General features: G+C 41.6%; 1 pseudogene; it reads right to left on the bottom strand.

The window, feature by feature from the left end:
- Positions 1–395: 395 nt before the first annotated feature.
- On the bottom strand, positions 396–3,327 carry LOC112444836 (adenylate kinase 2, mitochondrial-like; annotated as a pseudogene).
- Positions 3,328–6,484: the final 3,157 nt, after the last annotated feature.

The following is a 6,484-nucleotide window of genomic DNA, read 5'->3' as shown; positions in this document are numbered from 1 at the left end:
CAGTTAAGAAAATGCCTCCTTGAAAATGATACATCCCAGTGCTGTTGAGTGATGTCAGTCACAGGATTTGAGGATGAAAAGGACAGTCTTTGGATGATGTTGCTTAGGATACTTGTTCATTTATTAAAAAGGATCCTTTCGCATGACGTGGATGGAAGAAGGCAAGAGTGTAGGGCTGTGATGTGTGCTGGGTGGTTACCCTGAGCTTACCTACGAGGGCAGGTGGGCTGGTAAATCAGTGGGCTGGTAAATGAGTTGGGAAGGGAGAGACACCAGCCTGTCCCACCTGCCTCCTGATGCCAGGAAACTTGATTAGCTGAGCCACTGTCCCTGGAACACACTCTGTGTCCCTTTCCAGTGTGAAGATGATATTTTGATCTCATGCTATGGGGAACCAGTGTTAGTAGTCAACTTCCACCCTGATCCAGGCTACAGGATGACAAGGAGACAGTGTGACTTCCTGCATATCTAAGTTGGCAGGAGGCTCTGATAAAAGCTGAAGTCTTAGGGCACTGGCTTTGTGAAATATTGTCACCAGTCCAGAGTAAATGAAAATAATGCTACATCTCCATTTCTACCTATACCCTCCAGGTAGTGTTTTTTAAAATTAGTTTTCCCCTTTGTCTATACATTTTAAGTGGCTTCATGAAAGGAATTGCTTCACTGCGGCACGGCCGCTCTTCCCGTCTTGTACCCTCCATCTCCTCCCCTCCAGCCTTACCCTGACCACCCTCCCCTCTGCCCAGCATCTACAGGCAGGGACCAGGCCACGTGGTGATGAGCAGCTATGCAGTCCTGCCTAGCCTTCTGTTTCTGGGGTGTGGCTTTGGACAACATTGCTAGGATGCTGCAAACAGGACATCACGGGTCTGGGATGCATGGATGGCAGAGTGGAGCCCCTTTACTGTCTTATTCCACCAATGGGTGGTCAGTGTGGTAGGTGTCAGGGTGGATTTTCAAGGCCTTTTTATTATCATCTGATTGGCAGATCAAGGGTTCCTCTGTGATACCATCTTTCATGGACGCCTTTAGGGGATTGAACTTCTTGTGTATGAATGGCCATTCTGGGGGCCTTCCTGTGAGTCTCTGGATCAGCAGAGAGCCTGGGATGCTGAACTCAAGCACAGAATCAAGCTTCTCTTTCCTCTTCTCCATGAGGTCACCAAGCCTTTCTGCCTGCCTCACAGTCTGAGAGAAGCCATCTAGAAGAATACTATTTCTGCATGGAGAGATCTCCCAGTTCTCAGTGAGCTCCGTGGCCGTTTCATCACTCATCAGTTTTCCAGCATCCATAGCTGCCTTCAGCTTTTCTCCCAGATCTGAGCCAGAAGACCCTTAGCATGGCAGACACAGACGTTTTCAGTAGATTTGGGTGCCTGGGAATGCTTGCTGGCTCCAGGTAGCCCAGGTACCTTGGGATACTCTTGAGTTGGTGCTGCCTTAGGCACCTTGGTGGCCTCTGAAGCCTCTCACTGCTCATCCCACACCCCTGTTGCTCTTTTTAAAATGATAGATAAGCCCTCAGTCTAAACACTTCTTTGGGTTTTCACTTCTTTTCTGTAGATTCTCCATGTACATAAAATATGTATGCTTTTCTCCTCTTAAACTGTCTTTTGCAAGTTTAATTTGCATGTCTCAAATACAGAACCTAAGAGCATAGAGGAAAAGCTTTTCATTCCTTTTAGGATAAAATACCTTCTTGTGTGTGGTGTCATAAAGTTGAATGGAGAAGGTATTAAAGTTGAAAAAATTTAAACAGTTCTCAAAATAAATTTCACAGTATCTTGCTTATAGTAGAGAATGGATATCTAGAAATAGCTCTCAGATAGCTCTTATTCCAGCCCAGCAAAGCAAGATCCCTAAAGCTAATAATGAGTAAGAAATAATTACTTCCTTCTTTCTTATCTTCCTCCCTCCCCTCTCCCTCCTCTTTCTGTCTTCTATTCTGTTGAAAACCCCAACTGAAAACATACTTGATCCCTCAGTTGTCTTAGGTGCTGGAACCTAAAGTATGCATGTCTCTCTCTAGGAGTTTATAAATGATGGTGTGCAGATAGCTGCAATAAAACAAAAGGTCTTGATAATAGTGACTTCCTAAGATCATGGCATCTGGTCCCATCACTTCATGGGAAATAGATGGGGAAACAGTGGAAACAGTGTTAGACTTTATTTTTTGGGGCTCCAAAATCGCTGCAGATGGTGATTGCAGCCATGAAATTAAAAGACACTTACTCCTTGGAAGGGAAGTTATGACCAACCTAGATAGCATATTCAAAAGCAGAGACATTACTTTGCCAACAAAGGTCCATCTAGTCAAGGCTATGGTTTTTCCTGTGGTCATGTATGGATGCGAGAGTTGGACTGTGAAGAAAGCTGAGCACCAAAGAATTGATGCTTTTGAACTGTGGTGTTGGAGAAGACTCTTGAGAGTCCCTTGGACTACAAGGAGATCCAACCAGTCCATTCTAAATGAGATCAGTCCTGGGTGTTCTTTGGAAGGACTGATGCTAAAGCTGAAACTCCGATACTTTGGCCACCTAATGTGAAGAGTTGACTCATTGGAAAAGACCCTGATGCTGGGAGGGATTGGGGGCAGGAGGAGAAGGGGACGACAGAGGATGAGAAGGCTGGATGGCATCACTGACTCAATGGACATGAGTTTGAGTGAACTCCGGGAGTTGGTGATGGACAGGGAGGCCTGGCATGCTGGAATTCATGGGGTTGCAAAGAGTTGGACATGACAGAGCGACTGAACTGAACTGAATGGTGTAATTTCATAGGTGGCAAAAAGACTTTCCCATTGTAGGAGTATTTCCTGGTGAAATGAGCAAAGTTTTTGAAGTTAGATGCCTGTGCTTGTTCAGTTATATCTGACTGTGGCTTCATGGACTCCAGCCCACCAGTCTCCTCTGTCCATGGAACTTTCTAGGCAAGAATACTGGAGTGGGTTGCCATTTCCTACTCCAGGGGATCTTCCTGACCCAGGGATGGAATCCTCATCTCTTGTATCTCCTGCACTGGCAGGTGGGGTCTTTACCACTGCTCCACCCGGAGAGTTAGATGAATGTGAGTTTAAAGTTTGTCTCTTCCGCTTGTCAACGGAGGCAAGTCTCTTAACTCTTGCTAAACCTCAAGGTGCTCATTTGCAAATTAATCATGACTCAAAAATTCTTTGAGAATTAAAGATTTTTTAGATCACATAGCCCAGGTTTTGCATTTGGTAAATATTATTTCCATTCTTTATTATTGCTTGAGGTTTCACATAAAAACTACAGAAGGTTAGGGCTGGTAGAATTTACCTTTAAAGAAAACCAAATTTGGGTTCATCATGGTAAAGTTAAAAACAACAACAAGACAAAATAAAAAAAATATGAGGCTTAGAATGGGCAAGGATATATAGTGATTAGCTCAGGGTTACACAAGTTGAAAGTTAAAAGACTCAGGGTATAGTGCTTACAATGAGATCAATTCTTTAAGACTTTATCCCCTTTCAAAATTCAAATTACCTCAGAGAGAGATAACATCCTGAGTCTGGTTATCAGTTATAATTTAGTGCTACTGTTTACAGACCCAATAAAGCATTTCCTGAGATGATCATAACTTTTATATTTCATATAAAATCAGGAACTATAGATAAAGATGAAACAAATCACATACTCTGAGGAGAAAAAAAAAAAGGCAGGAAGAGGGCCCATAAATTCACCAACAGAGGGAGGGAGGATCTCTCTGCTAGGCATTTTCCTATGGTATTGCATTACCTTTTTTTGTTGTTGTTGTTTTTACTCCTTTGAAAATATGAGATGGATGACATTATCTCCATTTTGAATAAAAGATCTGAAGTTCAGTGAGAAATTTGGTGATGAGCAATAGAATCTGTTCTCAGAAGTGTATCAGCTTGACTTCAAATCCCATGGTATTCCCAATGTAGCATAATGCCTTCAGCCAAGTCTAGCTTCCTAATTAACAGCTCTGAAGTGAAAGTGAAAGTGTTAAGTCAGTCAGTCCTGTCTGACTTTCTGTGACCCCATGGACTGTAGCCTGACAGGCTCCAGTGTCCATGGAATCCTCCAGGCAATAATACTGAAGTAAGGTCAACCTAGCTGCTCCATCCAGCTTGTTCCCAACATAAATTGATAGGCATTTTTTAGGGGAATTTAGAACAAAGTGACTTCTTTGATAGAAAGGATCATACCCAAAAGAAAACAGGAGCTTAAACTTATAACAAAAGTAGAAAAACTTAATTAGACCTAATACTTAAGAAAAGGGCTTCCTTTGTGGCTCAGCCGATAAAGAGTTAAACTGCAATGCGGAAGAGCTGGGTTTGATCCCTGAGTTGGACAGATTCCCTGGAGAAGAGAAAGGCTACCCACTCCAGTATTCTGGCCTGGAGACTTCCACGGACCGTATAGTCCATGGGATCACAAAGAGTCGGACACGACTGAGTGACTTTCGCTTCACTTCACTTAAGAAAAAAAGCAGGCTATATATATTTACTCTTACAACTATCAGATCAGAAGGGTACCCAAGTTTTGTCTCCCAAATCTCTTCTGTCCTCATTGCCCTCAATAGAGACACACTTCTTGGGGTTTGTCATAACAGTCATTCTTAAATTTATGTAGCACTTGACACTTTGCCACACTTTGTATCTCTTTGTTAGCACCTCTGCTGTCAGTGACAATCCCCACAGACAAGATAGGAAGGCAACTGAGACTTTTTATTTTCCAGGCTTCCAGATCTGGTTAGAGTTTTAGGAAGAGTGGTAGAGAGGATGAAAACAAAACGGAGGGGACTTAGGGGCATGGCACGGGCAGTTAGAAGGATAGTTTGTCTCCTATATCGATTTTTTACAGTAAGCCTTGTTGGGATGAATGAGTAGGAGAAAATCTAGATAGGCTCTACACTTAGGCCTTAGTAACCCAAGTATTTGCTCTGTTCAACTTCATTGTAAAAGATTATTGTTTATTTTGTGATTATGTCTGTGAAGTAAACATAGTCATTGTCATTATCCACAATCGTAGATTGAACAGATATTTTTTCTGTGGGGAGGACACAGAGAAGCAAAGTGATTCCCAATTCCCAGAAGGTGCTAATGATCAGCAATAACTCAAGTTCATCTTGTTCACCTTGTAACTTGGTGCATCAGACCAAGTAAATTGCTACATACTTGTAGAAGACTGTGTTACTTTTTAGTAACACCTTTTATAGACACTTTTTATATCCTGATTCGTTCCTGAAAGTGAAAGTCGCTCAGTCATGTCCCACTCTTTGTGACCCCAAGGACTATACAGTCCATGGAATTCTCCAGGCCAGAACACTGGAGAGGGTAGCCTTTCCTTTCTCCAGGGGATCTCCCCAACCCAGGGATCGAACCCTGGTCTCCCGCATTGCAGGCGGATTCTTTACCAGCTAAGCCACAAGGGAAGCCCGATTTGTTTCCTATGGTACTACAGATGTGGAGGGTTATATACCTTTGTCTATTGAACCCAGCCATATTCACGTGACTTTCTTTGACCAATAAAATTTTGTCAGATGTGACATGCGGCATTCCATGAAATTGCTTTAGGAACTGGTATTTGGTTCATAACTATCTCTGTTTTCTCTGCATCTGTCATCATAGAAGAATAAGGTGAGATGAAATCTCTGTCAAATTGGTCAGTGAGTGTCCACAGTCAGCAGAACCCTCTTATGAGTCTGCCATAGAACCCTCTTATGCATATGCAGTAATAGTGTGAGTAAAAGATTTATTGTTTTAAGCCATTGAGTTTTCAGGCTGTTTATCTTTGTAGCATAACCTCATGAATCCTGACAGAGTGTCTAAGTAATATTTCTTGAGTAAATGAATAATAACCTAATTCCATGGACAGAGGAACCTGATGGGCTACAGTCCATGGGGTTGCAAAGAGTTGGAAATGACTGAGTAACTAATACACCACACACTCACACACACAACCTTTTTAAAATGTCTAATATTCACAGTTGACTCGCTATTTGCTATAGGAAGTTAAAAGTTGAATGCTACATTTTGCAAATAATTTATAAATATACTTAGCAAGCATAATTTATAAATTATAAATAATAATCCTATCTTCTGATCAGGAACAGTTTCATTGAGTAGTACTAGGCAACAGGGTTTTTGTAAGATTACAACAAGCATGTGAAAGGAAAGGAATTAATTTGCTAATTCTTTAAATATTTACTGAGTGCCTACTGTGAGTCAGACATTTTGTTTAACATTTCCCATTATTCAAATATATAATACATGAGCCCGTTGAGCAGTTATTTTTTAGTTTTCATAGGAAGCTGCCAGGTGAATTCAATCCGAGCATTTAGGGAAGACATTACATTTTAATCTATTGTATTGTTTCTCTCCCCCAAAGAGGAAACTGGGAGACATTTACACTTAAAGACACTCTGATTATTAAGGCAAACTTGATAGCTTAATGTTAGTGGAGAGGATCATTAAAATTTATACACCCATCGATAA

This window comes from Bos taurus, chromosome 29 (assembly GCF_002263795.3).
Source record: "Bos taurus isolate L1 Dominette 01449 registration number 42190680 breed Hereford chromosome 29, ARS-UCD2.0, whole genome shotgun sequence".
Lineage (NCBI taxonomy): Eukaryota > Metazoa > Chordata > Mammalia > Artiodactyla > Bovidae > Bos > Bos taurus.
The sequence above is the reverse complement of the archived record's forward strand: the minus strand, read 5'-3'. Positions and strand labels throughout refer to the sequence as shown.